Below are 16,622 nucleotides of genomic sequence, written 5' to 3'. Positions count from 1 at the left end.
TCAGGACCTCAAGGTATTCTGGAACATCCTTTGATGCTACAAAGTAATGCATTTTCCATATTATGCCTTTGAACACATTATATATGCAAAGTCTAGCACTTCTTATAGGAGAGGTGGAATTAACATACAATAAGATACTTTTTCCTCTAGTTCTTTCATGGCTCATAACATATAAAATTTCTTCTTAAAATCCAGGCTAGGAACTCGAACTTAATTTATACAGTATTGAAAACATTACAGGGCATAAATCAGTTCAATTTTTAAAGTTCCTGTATGATATTTTCAGAGCAGCCAAATTCCTTCATTCGCCTGGACTCCTTCCAAAATTCTGCCAGCGCTCATGGAAATCTAAATAACTTTGGAGAAAAAGCAGGTTTTCTGTGGAGGCTCAGATTACCCTGTCACCCTTCCTCCACTGCAGACAGGCCTCTGATAAACATGGAGAACAGGGACGGGGAAATTACTTCATTACTTCATGTCCTTTTCAATTACAAACATCGAGGAGCCGGAGCCTCCTGCCAGCCCATGCCCTAGACCTTTGCAAATTTGTGGCTTTCAAAAGCCAACAGTTGCATTTCCTTTGCCAGTGGGGATAAGCGATAGAAAGCGAGCAGGGGAGCTCACTCGATTTTATTTCTGAGTGTTATTTAGCAAGTTTCAAATCTCAGCTCTGTTGATTTAAAGCACGACTCCAGCTGAAATGTAAGTCTGTGAGCTAGAGAAGTGATCAAAACAGAGCTGCGCCTTTCTTTTTCTCTGAGAATTAATCACTTAGTGGTGGTGCGTTACTGTAATATTTCTGTGATCACTGAACCTGGAAGCGGTACTTCCGGATAGATTCGTAATACTCTCCTGCTGGCATCTTCAGATCTTCTATTTGTACCGTTCATCTGTTTTCAAGCACAGGAGGTTAATGCATTGTTTTTCTACCAGCTTTGCTTTGTGTTTTGATTTACACCTAAAGAAACAAGTGTGTTTTCTTTGATGTCATTTTTCCATTATTGATGAACTAATATTGCAAAAAAAGGCTCAGAAACCTCATTATTTCTACAAAAAAAATAGAAAGTAAACCCCAGTTTCAGAACATTGTGTTACAAAGGGAGAAAAAATGTGGCAGGAGTGAATCTGATTTTCTACTTTGAGTGTAAATCTTTCAGGCTCGGCTTCAGCTCGGTGTTAAAAGTCTGGGTTAACCATAGGTGTCTGTATATAGCTCTGGGGAGGTGTGCTGAAAGGCAGTTGCAGAGATTATTCTGCTCCTCTTTTTTATACACGGTGAATCTGCAATGTGGGCTCAGGTGACTTGATACCTTGGTCTGGTCGGACGTCTGCCCTGCAGTGGTATATGTCCTCATCACCTTTGTGATCAGGAGGGAGAGAAGGGAGAAGAGGACAAGAAAAAAGGTTGAGGGGTTCTTCAGTGCCTTCCAATTCAGGTTTCGCTTTGATATGAATCCAAAAATTCAGACATTCTTGTGAAATGAGTCTGCAGTGGGTGTGGGCAGAGCATAGAGCTGAGCACATGGAAACCAAGAGGCCATGCAGAAGTTTTCACTACAGACTTTCCCAGGTTTTACTTATTTCTTACTTACACATTACTTGAACACTTCTGCTTAAGTCAGTGGGAATTTTTCTAAGTGAAATTAAAGTGCGAGGAGTTGTTAGTTAGAAGGCGTGCAGCATCTTTTTCACGCTATCAAAGCTTCATCCCTTGGCTAGAACTCTCCTGGATGCAGACTGTATGCGGAGGGGTATGTATGCGTATGTGTGCCTGCTTCTTGATACTCCATGCCACCTCTTGGGCCATAAATATTTCATGAATCACAACGGAGACATGTCTACTGCTGGTATCAGCCCAAATGTGGAAGTACCTAAAGCAAAAAAATACTAAGGAAAAGCTCACCAGACTTGGAAACTCCCAGCTGGCCAGGTCAGGGCTTTGGGAGCCGGCCGGAATGAATGATCTCTACCTGAAATAATTTCGCAGACTCACTGACTCCCCAAGACATGATGTCAAAATTTGGGTTTTTTTGCGTAATGCTAAGGTCGTAATGATGTAGATACTGTTTAGTTAATGGAAATTTTGAATGCACTATAAGCAATTTTTTCCCTTTAAGAAGAAAAACTGTAGATGGACCCTCATTCTATTTGCTGATGCGTAGTAAGGAGAGGCATATCACCCCAAGAATGCCTATTGCTGTGACAAATCACAAGAAGGGGAGGAAGACTTAGTGCCTCTAAATTTACCTTGTGCAAATCCAGTATGTTCCGAGTCCATGGAGTGAAATACTGTTTGGAGTAAAATATGATTGAAACATTTCTGGAATATAACTGCTCTGGCTAGTTTACCACCTGGACTTAGTTTTCATATTGTAGGGGAGGAATTAAATTTTTATTATTTTTAAATTATAGTGTGTGTCTTCCCCCCCAAAATGAGTTCTCTTGTCCTCCCGCTGAAGCAAGTGCTGTTAAGCTGCTATAACTTTAAGAGCATGAAAGCAAAGGTTGTAAAGAGGTCACTGTAAAGGTCACGCAGCAGGTTTGATGTGTCAGTGGATAAATGATGGGATCACATCTGGAACAGTTTGGTGAATAAATAAAATGTGAAAGCTCATATATCACTGCCCACCTTCCAATCTGTAAGGGAAAGAGAAAATAAATTCTCTAATAACCTTGTAAAGCACATAAAAGATATTGAATAAACTCTTGAAATTTTGTGACTAAAACTGTCCGTATTAAATGATGATTTTAAGAGTGGCAAAAAGCTTGAAATACAGTATGAGTCTTCCTTGTAAAATGTTGTTTTATTTTATGGTTTATTTATTAGACTATACTTGGATAGCTTTGAAAAATATAATTTTGAGTTTAACTATGTGTTATTGAAACACTCTTCCTTTAGATATGTCCCCCAGAGGTATTTTATATTTACACTTAGGGAAAAGAATTTTCAATTTTTATTACACAGTGCTGTATTATTGCTTATACTGCCACTATATTCTGCCTTCTGCAAGTAACATTAATATATGCATATTTTACTGCCATTACCTTCAAAAGGCCTTAGAAAACCCATAGGTCTAAAATGATTTCTCTAAGCTGGTCATTACTGACTACTGAATTAAGATACAACAGGCTGTACATTGTTTTACTGGGCCATTAATAATAAGCCCCTATGAACTGCAAGACAGCAAGCTAGAAACTGAGTAATTTCAGTCACCCAAGAAATGCACAGTATTAATAAAAGGCTCATAGAAACCCGGTCTGGAGTGTGAATGCCTTTGGTGTCTGAGGAAGGACCGAAGGCAGTGGGTGAGCTTTGATCTCCAGACTCCTGCAAGCAGCTCCTTGGGACATGAGCGGCAGGGGGCTCGTGTGGCTGCACAGGCAAATATCGCGCTTGTGCAGAAAAATAATGCATGTGGATGTATGTACGTGTGATGTATAGATGCTGCCAACAGCTACAGAAGAGAGTTTTGCTGCTTATTTTCCTCTTTCGTTACAGACTATTGCAACGCCGCAGCCGCGCTCTGCGAGAGGCGCGGATAGCCACGCGCAGCCACGCCGTGCGCCGCTGAAGTCACCAGGGCTCCGGGCGGGCATCAGGTACACCCGAACGCAGACCGCGCTGAGGGAGTAGCAGGTAAATTAGCCATGTCATTCCTACCGTTTTGCTGAGGAGGAAGAGCTGAAGCCAGCGCCTAATGCGGTCATGGAGAAAGTGTCTTGTTAGCTTCGGCCACAGGATGTTGGGAGCAATAGTATGAACGCTGTCCTTGGTGGGCATGGATGCAGGAAAGTGTGGAGTGGATGGCTGGAGATCCAAGGTGAAGTGTGTAGGCTGTGGGTGCTGAGGTAGTTCATGAAGAGACCTGAAATGTCATCAACTAATGCTTGTTTGACTCTTACCTTTCATTCAGGCAGTGCAAGGCATTTAACATCTGAGGTAAATGATGGAACAAGACCTTAAAAAAACTATAGCCAAAGTCTAAGTGGATTATAACCACAAATACAGCTTTTATTCTGGAAGACCATGCTACCTGTAACCTTTAACCTGAACTGTGGTGGCACTTGGACATCACAGATCATCTCATAACATTGCTAGACATCACTGAAACTGATGCCAGGAAGCAAATCAATGGCTTACAAGAACACATTATTACCCCGAATATGATCTCGTTGCAGATAAATTAATCCTGCAGATTATCTAATTCATTTATTAAGCTCCACGTTAAAGCTTGGTTTGGTTTCTTGTCTCTGTCAGACAGCTGTTCTAAATATCTTATTCCTTTGAGGAGCTGAAACCTCTTCAAGTATCCAGCTCATACTTCATAGCCAACTTAACTCTATTAGACTTTTGGCAAACGTATGGTCATGTGGTCTTTGAAGACAATGATATTTAATACAATTTTATTCAGTTCTTTTTCCTCAGAGGAAAGGTAATTTAATGTACAGAGAGAATCTTGTCCTTTAGGACTGATTTCTGATTCCCTGGGCATATCAGAGAGTGTGTTTGTCCTATCACAGGAACTTGGAGCTGTGGATTTTTCTCTTTCATTTTTCTGTGAAGGCCTCTAGTTGCTCTAAGGATGAAGGGGAGCATGTGAAATACTCCGCAGAGAGTGACAGGGCAGGGGCAGAACATGACACCTGTTCTAAGGCAATAAAAGTTGTAAAGACAACAATTTCTTTAGCAGAGACATGTGATGAGGTGCCATATTGAGATATTCTTGGCTAGTAGCAGTGGTCCATGAGTTTTTTTTCAGAAATGAAACTGACTTTTCACTCAACTTTAATAATCTTCAATTTTTCTTTTTGCATGCTGAATTCTGTTCATCTAGACCTGGGTGTAACTGAGAGTCTGCATAATAAATCGATGCTTTTATCTTCCCTTTCTCTTAAAGTTCTTCTTTAGAGTCCCTCTTTAGAGTGCCTCTTCTGAGCCCACCATCACTGTGGCCATCAATAAACCTTCATGAATTAACCTGTTGAGAGGAGAGATGGGAGAACCTTACATTGCAGCTAGAAGATTAAATGCTGCTGTTGAACCCTGGACAATTTTCTGCCACTAATCTTTTGGTCTGACTAATAGAGCTAGATATACTACCCAAACCTTTCAGTGGTGGAAATCTTACCTAGATCCAGTAAGCAGAGAAGTAAGAAGACTGGGTGATAAATACATTAGAACTATTTTTGGCCGTGTATTTGACGACTTGTTGAGGATATGCCTGATTTATAGATGTCACCTCTAAAACCTATGTTAAGAGAACGCTACGGCTGCAAAACAGCAGAATTATGTTTGATCACTTACCCTCCAAACTTCTTATATCTCCTCAAAATAATAGGATGCTATGTTGGAAACATGCATATGACCCATTACAGAGATAATCTTCTTCCCATGTTGAGTTTAACATCCATCATTTGAATGTCCAGTCTTCTTGTTTCTTTATCCACCTCAGAGGTTGGATGGATATGGATTTGTAGGCCACATATAGTTAGTTGGATCTGTAAAGTCATTCATATAAGGCTGTATAGGAATGTACATAAAATAGCAAGCAAAATTAAAGTTGCCCAGGGAAATAGAATAGTAGTAAATCATACTTTTTTTTTTTTTTTTTCTTTTTAGCAATCTAAGGTTTTTAGTATTGTTAACTCTAACTCTTCCCATCAGAGCTGAGTCCGAGGCAGACCCCTCTGCCCTGTCACAGAACTCTGCCTGAAAGCAGGGAATCTACACCCATAATGGCCATGAGGGACAGTCTGTGAGGAGCAAGACTGACTTTACCTGTGTGATGACTTATGTGAGCACTGAGAAAGCATCTGGGGATGGGTGGCTATCAGCAGCTTAGTTTTTGTTACAGCTGATGATTTTGTCCCTAGCTGCTTCAGAGATCCAACCTCTGCTTTCGGTAGGCTGTATTAGCCAGTGAGAAACTGGGTGATTCTGCAGCTAGCTAGGGTTTCAACCCTCAGCTGAGAGCCAAGACTGCAAATCTTGATCCCAAGTCCTCCAAGCAAACCTTTTAAGGCTTCATTCTACCTCATCTCACAGCTGCGGGGGAAGCATAACCCAGCCTTCAGCTAAGTGGTTCAAAGTCCATAAATTAACCCTTGCAGGCCTGTATGGAATTGTTGTTATGCACACAACCTAGTGAAGCTGGGAAGAAAACCCAGGAGCCCTAATTTCATGCCTGTCTTTCTGACTGTGTCTCTCTATCCCAGCATGGGTGAGTGTCTCTCAGATTTCAGTGGTGGCTAAGTACATAAATATCTGTCTGATCTGGCCCTAATCCTGGAGCTCTTTGCCCCACTCATGCCCTCACTGAGCACAACCACTGTACTTTTGGAGCCAGTTACTAGTTTCCTGTGGGATGCCTTCGACTTCCCCGTACTTTTCTGAGAAGTTTTAATCTTGAGGGAACGTCTGGGTTTAGAGACACGCACAGCAGAACAACTGTGCTGTGAGGAATATGGTTTTAATCAGAGCGAAACAATGCTTCTGCTAATTATGTGGTATACTGTGTGATAGATGAGATCCTACTCTGTTTCCTCCCTCAGACTATGCAACATCTTGTATTTTCTCTTCTCTGCCAGAAGCCATCAAATCATTTTGAAATTCAGTTGAATGACTGCCCTTGCAAACAAAGAATAGGTTAACAGATGACACTGTAGACTGAAGGAAAATTATGAGATTGAGGAAGGAAATAGGATTCTTTCAGAGCTATTAAGATCATGGCAAATAAACTCATAAAATAGGAGCTGATGCCGTGTTGTTAGAAGATCCAGTCATTTTTGTTTCGAAACATTTCAGCACATTTAGAAACTGTGGTCAGCTAAACACGCTGCTAAATCAATACCTGAAACACTTTTTGACTTTACCAACTTGGTTCTTGCATCTGGCTTTTCTGGGGGAGGGGGTCGGTCTTTGAAAATTTACTGTATAGGGAATAACATATATGAGGTGAGATGTGATGCGTGGCTGAGGGGAGGATCAGAGCAATAATCCATTGTAGGGCTACATTATGGTTCTACAATCCACCATCCATCTATGTCAGGTGGGTATGCTTTAAATGGGAAGTGGTAGCCATTGGAACATGTAAGATTAATAGGTGATGTGTGTGTTAATCACAGGATCATACATGTTGGGTTTGGAATGGTCTTTATAGATTGTCGAGTCAAATCTCCAGGATCTCTTGTGGTTTATTCCAGGTATTTTCCCTCTGAGAGTGCTGGCTGGCGTCAGCTGGAATGTGACTGCTGATAAAGCTTGCACTGCTTCTCTCTTCAGACTGCTACGCTGTTGAATTACTGTTCCTGTTGGAAAGTTTTTTCTTGTTATCTAATCTAAACTTGCCCTTCTTTAATTTAAAGCCATTACCTCTTGTAGTACATTGCACTTGGCCAACCTTAAATAAGTCTTTCTTCTCCTTTACATTATTTCCTCTCAAGTATTAATTACCTCCAACACTTCTCTTTATTTCTCTAAGCTGTTTAGGTTAACTTCCCTTAACCTTTCTTTGAACCCTCCTCTCAAAGGTTACCGTTAGCTGACATATTGTCTTGAAAATGTTAACTGTTGCTAAAAGCACTCCTTATAGAGCACACTTCCTACCGAGTGTGCAGCCAGATAAATATGTGGTGACCTTTTTTTTCTAGGAGCTCTTATGGACATAACATGGTCATGTAGGTGATTCTTAGCTACAGACTTTCCCAGGAACGTGCTAGGTGTTCTTTGCTTTTATTTGTAGATAGAAATCAGCATTAACTTAAGAGTAAAGGAGCTGACCTGAAAAGCACCCAATACAGTTGCTCAAAACCTAAAGTGAAAAACTGAGAGAGGGTGTATGGCCTGGCGGTAAAATCTCAGTTGTGACCTCCTAGAGGACAAATTCTGTCCATTAATGTCTCAAGATTACTGAGGAATCATGGCACAGTGCAGAGGGTTCAGTGCTGTGCACCCTTCTCTTTCAGGGGGTCTGAGTGTCTTGCAGTCTTGGTTGGCTCTCAGAGCTGAGGGCTGAAACCCTGTCTGCGGTCAGGATGCTTCGAAGTCAGTTTGGAGGAAACTCAACTGCATAACTGGAGTTTGCGACTGAAGTGAGCTTCTGGACCACAAAACATAACTGCTTAGAGTCACTAGTCAGGAAGCGAGGCTGCCCAGAAACCCCTTCCTCTCTGTCCCATCCCTGGGAGGATTATTCCTACCAAGAAATGTCTAGTTCCAGAAAACTACAGAGGAAGATGTCTGTGCTTCCCTGAGCACATGGGTTCATTTTTCAGCTTCTAATGCAGGGTGCTGATGGAGGAAGTGCCACCAAGGTATTTCTGCTCATTTAAGTTGGAACTGGTCAGAATCTGGTCCTTAATCAATAATTGCTATGTCAGGAGGAAGAAGTTTTACTATACTAGTCTGAACAAGGCACATGCAGATAGGAGAAGTTATGTTCTCCCTTTAACTATCTAGCCATTAAACTCCATGCAGGAACATCTGTTTCCTTCATATTCTTTGCACAGGATGGGAGTTTTGCTCTCAAAGACAAGGAGCTTTACTGTCACATTGTATATTTTATTCTGTTCCCCTCTCACTTTTTCCAGAGGAGGCTGGAGGTGTTATTTGATACCTGTCAGAAAACAGCCTATCTCTTACAGCATGGGCTTCTTGTGTTGCCTTTAAGACCCTTCAGTGTTGCTTGTATCATCAGGGAACTAAAACGTTTGAGTCGATGCAGACAAGATGAGAAAAGTCTGAGATTCTGGCAGAATGGCTTTTGTTCACAGTTGTTCCCAGGCCAACAAAATTTGAGGACCCCTGTATTTAGGGGAGAGCAGAATTTGTGAGAAGCCACCTCCATCTCACACATGTATCCAGTTTGCTGGCTGACAAAAGCCGCGTATCCAGCATGCCCAGTTTCTCCTGTGCCTGCCAACAAGTTCCTCAGGATCTCATTTTAGAAGCATATGAACACTGGTAAAACTGAGGTTTGCTGAATTCTTGCCCAGAGCTTTTCTGACTCATCATCTGGTGTATTCACATGAAACTCATTTTCCCAGCAAATCTTTACTCCAGACCTCAAAGAGGATACAGGAATGAATGAAGAGTTGCTATTTCTTTTCTAAAAGTTTCTGTGGAAATGGATTCTTTCCTGTTACTGTGGTCCTGATTGCATTCTCAAGCCTAGTGCTGCTCTTTGTGCTGTTTTGAATCCAGTACTTGAAAGTTTTCCAGAATAAAGGGAAATCCTTGTAGTAGTCATACAGCTGAAATGATCAGGTGACAGGTGATAATTTGATGTAAAAAGGCAAATGAAGGTGTGTTTGTGAATATGCCATTCTCTCAGGCAAGTGAGAAAAGGACTCTTTATTTTTATTTTTTTTAAACTGTCTTATGTGACACATGATAAAGAACAAGAAAAGACAAATTCTGATCTTCAGGTCACTTTTTATGAAATGTTTTAACCTTGCAACAGCTGCTTACTTTTTCTGATAGAAGCCAACTGGCATTATCTCCCAGTCAGAGGTGAAGTGTGGAGAAGCTCTGTGATTGCCCAGGGCCTGGCTGGCTTAGCGATGGTGTTTTCAGCTACCATTTGTGAGCCTTGATCTCCTGTTGCTCTGGTGTTTCTTCCTTCCAAGGTGCGTTATTCTCTACAGTCATGAACCTGCGACCTCTGCAGGGGTAGTGTGATTTCTGGAAGGAGTTCCTCAAAGGGAAGATTCAGTATTAATTTTGAATCCTAAGGCTGAAAATATCTTGTATATATCGGTGCTACTTGACCAATGTACACTTTGTTATGCAGAAATAGCAGGAAGCAACAAGGACACACTAGCGAATACGCTTATGAGAAATCCTTTATTTCACTAAACGAGGCAGAAGTTTGGGGAGTGATTTCTTTATGTCTAACAAATTAAGGCTGCTCTCCTTCCCCATGGAGGAGATGCAAGAACCTTCTGCAGAACTAGTATTCCCAGAAAGTGTTGAGTGGTTGAGATGAGTGCATCTAGCCGTCTGTCTGGGCACTTGAGCCTCCACAGTGATGTGGGTATAAATGGAGCATAGGTGTGAAGTACAACTCTATTTCCTGCTCTCTGGATTGCTCTCTGCAGAGAGGTAACCAGCGGAAATGTGATGGTCCAACTGTTATCACTCACATTCGATGACTGCGCAGCAGAAGCGCTGTTTGGTAAAGGAACCTCTTCTGAAACATTCCCAGAACTCCAGATTTTGCAAACCTCCTGATGTCTGCCAACACACAAGCACTTTTAGTCCCACAGAAGCCAGAAATCATGGAATAGTGCGGAGACATCTCCAGAGGATCATCCTTGGCATTAAATGGAGAATGATTGTTCATACAGAATGTGAGAATGGGAAAAACAAATGTGGCATCCTCTTGAATGGGTTGATTTATGACATCAGAAGAGTTGGGAAGTACAAAGCTGCCTTCTGGGACCAGCTAATTTCATGTTTTAGTTGCTTGTAAATAAGTGAATTTCAGATAAAAGCACCCATCTAGCTGAGTGCACGTTTCATTACTGGGAGGATTAAGCTAGTTTAAAAGATTTAGGAGACTACTGTGCCAAGTTCATGTTTTTAAGAGTGAGGACTGCCAAGCCCAGTGGGTGTAAGAGCTACTTTGGAAGCATTTTATGAACTATTCCTGATGCATATCTTCAAAATATTTAAAGCAACACCTGTCATAGACCATTCTCTCTTTAGCCTCTCTTCATGCCAAGTAATGGCGCCACGTGGTTTCTGCAACTGAAATAACTCTTGGAATACAACATCCTGCGGCTTGGTGTGCAGTATACATTGGCAGGACTTCCTTTTTTCCTTTTTTTTTCCCCTCTAGGATTACTACATATTGGGTATGAGTGCTAATAAACTGCTTGGGAGCCACTATTATCGTGTTAATCTGGATTTGGCATTGTAAGGATATTAAAGCTATTCCATTATCAGCCTTGTGAATATAAAATGCCATGGACTTTTAAATATTTACATTACTGTGAGCTACAGGCCCAAAGGTATGGGGGAGCTGTATTCAGGCCTCCCACGATGGAGTCTTGGGCCTAAAGAGGGATTTAGCCTCCTGACTATACAGGATTATCACATCCTGTCTCTCTTTATACTGAACAGAGAATAAGCGATTGTGTTGGCGAAGTTAGGTGCTTATAGCAAATGATAGATTGTTTTCCACTGATTTTAGAGAGAAGTGGGGTTTGAACAGGAGGTTAAGCCCTTCTTGTTATTCTGAATGCAGCTGCCTAAATAGCTTCTCACTTGGCATCTTGGAGTACAGGTCTGTACCGAGCTCAGGATGCAGAGAACTTAAGCTTGAGGTCCTGTGAGCCCAGTCTTCAGGCTTCTTGGCTTGTTTCTCATCCAAAGGGTGCTTAATGAAAAGGAAAGTCATTACTGGGACAGTTGCTCATACAAACACCATCATATTCTTTTAGGGTCTGTCTAGCCATTTCAGCAAAGAATTATTTGTGTCGCTCTCTGTACCTGATGGCTGCGGGGAGCTGGCACAGAACGAGTCTCTTCCCTGTGCTGTGCAGAACCTCCATCACCACAGAACACACTGCAGGCCATGTGAGCAGTAATATGTAAATCATCATTAGCAGATGTTTATTGTTTCTTTTCAGAAAATCAGATTTGACTAATCAGCCTAAGTGAAACATATGCTGAAATTAATTAAAGTTTGTTTTAAAATAATTTGCATGCTTATTGCTTTTAACTGATTGTAATTGGGGCCTTTGAATACTTTTTAACAAACAGAGTCACCTAGGTTGAGCTTTTCAAAGCACTGATTGGCATGTCGCCGTACATCTTCCACTAATATTTTGCTGGCTAAATGACCTGTATGGCGCTGAGTTCCCAACCCCACTGTATCACAGAAAAAAGGAAGAGCATGTCGTTGTTTCCTATTATGCCATAGCGGTTTTGTAATGAGTACAATTGCTGAGATATGTGCCATGATGAAAGATGCGATGATTACAGATTAACTGAAGACAGCAGAGCTTTTATGAATAATACACGGAGTTGACAGCATGCTTAAGCATTGTGTGTGGTGGGAGGTCTCATTATCTTGGCAAGACTGCTCACCTGCAAACATGACTTCCAGCTACCTCTAGCATCCTCTGTGGACAATAAGGGGTATGTCAAGACCATCACAGAAGCCCATGGCTCAAGGTTGCCCTGCAGGTAGGCTCCCTGACCAGCCGTGCTGCGGAGGTGTTGTCTGACGTTCTGATTTGAGCCTGGAGGGAGCCAGCTGGCTCTGCAGGCAGGGACATTTAGGGTGGGAAGGGACTGGCATCATGTCAAGTTCTGCCCCAACAGGCAGCATGGCTCAACTGGCTCAACCCAAGTGTCTCTGGGAATCCAGCACAACAGCCAAAGGCAGCAGAAGCCTTGCCAGAGCACACTGGTGTCTTGCTGCGCTCCCAGCCAAGGCGCCTGGGCTCTACATCCAGCGCTTCTGTTGACTTATTGCTTAACACTGGGCAACTCACTTCTGTTTTGCTCCCTGCGCTTTTTTAGCTGAAGTCAATTTTTGGGTCCAAGAGCTGTCTCTTTGATAACAACAGCTTGCACAATGGGGCTCTGAACAGGCCATGCTTTTAACTCTGGGCGTTTCACTGGGAGCCAATGAATCTTGTGCTCTAGGCTTTATGTGGTCTTCGTAATGGTCTCCAGCTGGAGATGAAGGTGTGGGTTATGACCTATAAATTCCTAAATGGCCTGGGGCTGGCCTAGCTGTGGTACCACCTTTCTCTTCATTGTGTCCTGCCACAGTAGGCAGAAATGTGCTCCTTTATGGAAATAACAACGTAACTACAGCCTGCAGCTATTCTTCAGGAAGTGGTCCCTTTTTTCCCACCTCCGCTTCTTTGGTTTGAAATTACCTGAATTTGGTGACTGTCAAGAAAGACCCCAGAAAAAGACATGTTTGAGAGAATCTAGAGTGCCTAGGGGGCAAAAGGCTGCCTGATCGGCCAGCTGAGCTCCAGTGAAAGACCTTTCAGTAAGGTGGAAGAGAAATTTAATTGCAGTTCCATTCAATTGTGTTTAGTCTCATCCATACAACAACCCTGATCTGGAAAATCCAAGCAGCCCTGAGGACTCAGGCTCCTTGTATGCTGAGTGGGCCCTTCAGTGGAGCTGAGTATCAGCATCCTGCTGCTGATAAATACCGTTCATCCCAGCAGAGGATTTGTCTCACCAGCACTGCTTTGCAGTGGAGCTGGCAGGGTTAGTGCAGGACTCGGTTTGTTCTTTTCATTCATTAACTTGCTTAGATCTTCCTCAGACCACACTGAAGACAAGAGCCACTTATTAAGAGCAGCAGTTTGTTTCAAGTGCTTTCTCATAAGTTTTCAAATCTTCCTGCTATAATGTCACAGCATCACTGGCTCCTGTGATGGAGAATAACAGTGGTTCATTAGGCTCATAAATCCAAAAAGAAGAAAGACTCTCCTGGAGACATAAGTAGCTTTATAACAAACAGAGCAGCAGGAGAGCCTGCAAATTATCAGCCCAATGCTTTATAAGCATTTTATCATCAGTTGGGGGAAATTACAATAAAGAGCAATGAGTAAGTGAAACATAAACTATGCCGTAAACACGCCCCGTGTTCTCTGCCCATGTTTCATGTAAAAGCTGTTTTGAAGCCATGGCACGAGGGTGAGGATTTGGGACAATTTCAGAAGCCCTTCCTCATCCAGAGGTTCGCCCAGACTGGAATTTACACAGGGTTGTATGTTACATGTACAAATTCTGCCAGAAGAGAGAATATACATGCAACGTTTAACAATATCTCTCCCTATTATTCCAATGCAGTGCTGCATGACAATGAGCTTGATGAAGTTTACACCCTATCCAACAGTTTTGCCACTACCACAGTTTGAAGAGTACAGCTTTGATTTATGACTAGTGATACTAAGATCTCAGCCTGTAAATTTTTACAGCAAACAGACTTGAATTATGTGTTGAGTCTGTTGCACTGGATCAAAAATGCTCAAAGTGCTCTCTGAGAAGATTTAAATGTATACGGTCTCTAAGCCATGGAAATATTGCTGTAATGTGCCTGTGTGATTTTTAACAGATTGTGAGTTCAAATCCATTTATCAGCTGATGTCTAATGAGTTTGGCAGGCCCTTACTACATTAAGTATAAGAAAAACTATGAGCATAATGATGTAGATTGAGGAGAATTTAATGAACAAATAAGTGACCTTCACGTTTATGTGAGATAAAGATTTCATGCCAAATTTTGCATAATATATGCTGGAAATAATGGAGTATTTATTAGATTTCTTCTATCTCTTCTCTTCTTTACATAACACATTTTTTTTCATAGCAGACCTGTGTCATCCATGGTATGTGACTGGGAAGACTGAAGTTAAACCACAGTGGCTTTTAATTCTACCTGGGAGAATCTGGCTGAACGAAATAAAGGAATAAGTCACCCAAGGCCTGCTTCAGGGTGGCAGCTCTGCTGGAGGTGAGCACACAGTTGCCACATGTACTGGGCACTGCCACATGTACCTTGGTGCCTGCACTGCAATCACTGCTTAGCACTTCTGGAAAATCATGTCACCCATTTTGATGCTTGAATATATATTCAGGAGCTTAATTTCAGGCGCTCATCTCTGTAAAATGCATCCCAGCATTCTGGCCTGAAGCCCACTCATTTCATTGCATGGTGTTTCCTGACTAGTGACTGGCTCCAGTGCCTTTGGAGAAAGGAGGACTCTCCTTTGGCTGAGGAGATGTTGAGCTCAAGGAAGTAGTTGAAGTTGGCTGGATATGGGCTTTGTTTTCAGGGCTGCTTTGAATGATGAGGATGGAAGAGCAGGTTAAGGATCCAAAGGTCTCCTCATCCTCCTGCCCTGTCATCACTAGTTAAGCTCTGCTGCTAAGTGGTATTTAAACCTCCTCTTCTCTGTTTAAATGTCATACCCTGCATGGTAAGATCCTAGATGTTACATCATCCCGGGCCAGGACCCTGACTGTATGAGCTGCTAGATAGTGATGAAGGTGGAAGAGCAGCATGTCTAGGTGGCCCTTTGCAGTCTCTACCCAATGCCCTCCACCTGTCCACTTGTGGAAAGCCCCAGTGCTCTCAGCTGCGTCCAGCTCCAACTTCTGCATCCAGACTGGGCTCCTCAAGGGCTGTGTCTGAGTGCCAGCAGCTCAGACCAGCAGTAACTGTATCTCCATCCGCACTTCACTATTGCAGGTCCATGGAACCTTTTGTGTACAGGTGTAGGGGGTGAAAAGCTGTGAGATCAATAGACACTGTCTCCACAGCTCGTCCCATGGGAGCAGCCGGTACCATGAGTCTGTCCCAGTGCACCGACTGGAGACCAGCAAGCATGAAGGACAACCCATACTCTTCCCTGCCCCAGCTTCTACCTCTCCACGAAGGTGCTTGGCTGCTGCTGCCTGCCTACCTAAAGCCTGACAAACAGACGACTTGCAACTTGCAATCTTGCTTGCAACAGCGAGACGGGCTGGCAGGAAAAATAATAAGCTGTTTCTTGAGGCCATGACATCCTACTTTCATTAAAAAGTAACCAACGTTGAGGATATTTCCACCCAGGCCATGGGAGTTTTTGCTGAGGCAGTTCAACTCAGTGGGAAGGAGAGAATCGTAATCTGATCATTAAAAAGGGAATGGGGCAGAGGGGCAGTTTTCTGAAAGAAACTGATTGAGCCACATGGTAAGAAAAACAGTATCTTATTTACCTTTTTTTCCCATCTTTTTTTTATTTATGAGGGAGCAGCAAAACCTGACTTCATTTTTCTATTTGAGATGATCTGTGGCTTTGCTGTGTGTCCTGTAACTCAGCAGGTATTACAAACTGTTATTTCCAACTAATGAACTGAGTGAATAATTTATTTAATGTGTCAGACATGGCAGAAGGTACTGCAGCCAGTCACTGCTCATGAAGCTAATTGCTGCACTAAGAAAACAAATCTGTGCAAGTCCTCACTTCAAAGTTATTTCCAAACATTAGCTCAGAAGTTATTTCAATAACGAGGCCTCTCTAAAGAAGCCTCACTTTTCACAGCACGTTGCATAGCGCTGTTGACCCTTAAGCACTGTACAGCTGGGTGAAGCGTAGTTCAAACCAAACTTTAGCTGTAAAACTTGGGCAAGGGAGAGGCTGTGTAAAGGCTGTGATTAATTAGCAATATTGAAATGCAGTGAGAAGGGAAAGAATTAGTTCTGTGCAGAGATTTTTGAATCCTTGTTTGCTCAGAAGCGTAGGAGGTCTCAAGGTCGGGTAGTCAAACCACCTAAGCAGGAGCAGCTCTGTGGCTTAGATGAGCAATGGTTTAGAAACTCACCTACATACCTTTTTTTTTTTCATGGCAGTTGACAAATTTGAACGCGCAGTCGAATTCACCACTGAGCTGAACTCTTCCCTCGGGCTGATGCCAGACCTGTGTTGACCCCGGAGCGCTGTGTGTTGACTGGGGGAACGATCAGATCGCCCGTGTGAAACCCGTGCTGCCCTGAGCTGCTGCAGATACCTATTTTAAGGCATTTAAGTGGTGCCCTGGCATTGTGTGAGTCTTCTATAGAAGGTGAGTTTCCCGGTCAGTAAGTGGGATTCATGCTA

Source organism: Tauraco erythrolophus, chromosome 13 (genome assembly GCF_009769465.1).
Source record: "Tauraco erythrolophus isolate bTauEry1 chromosome 13, bTauEry1.pri, whole genome shotgun sequence".
NCBI classification, from domain to species: domain Eukaryota; kingdom Metazoa; phylum Chordata; class Aves; order Musophagiformes; family Musophagidae; genus Tauraco; species Tauraco erythrolophus.
The sequence above is the reverse complement of the archived record's forward strand: the minus strand, read 5'-3'. Positions refer to the sequence as shown.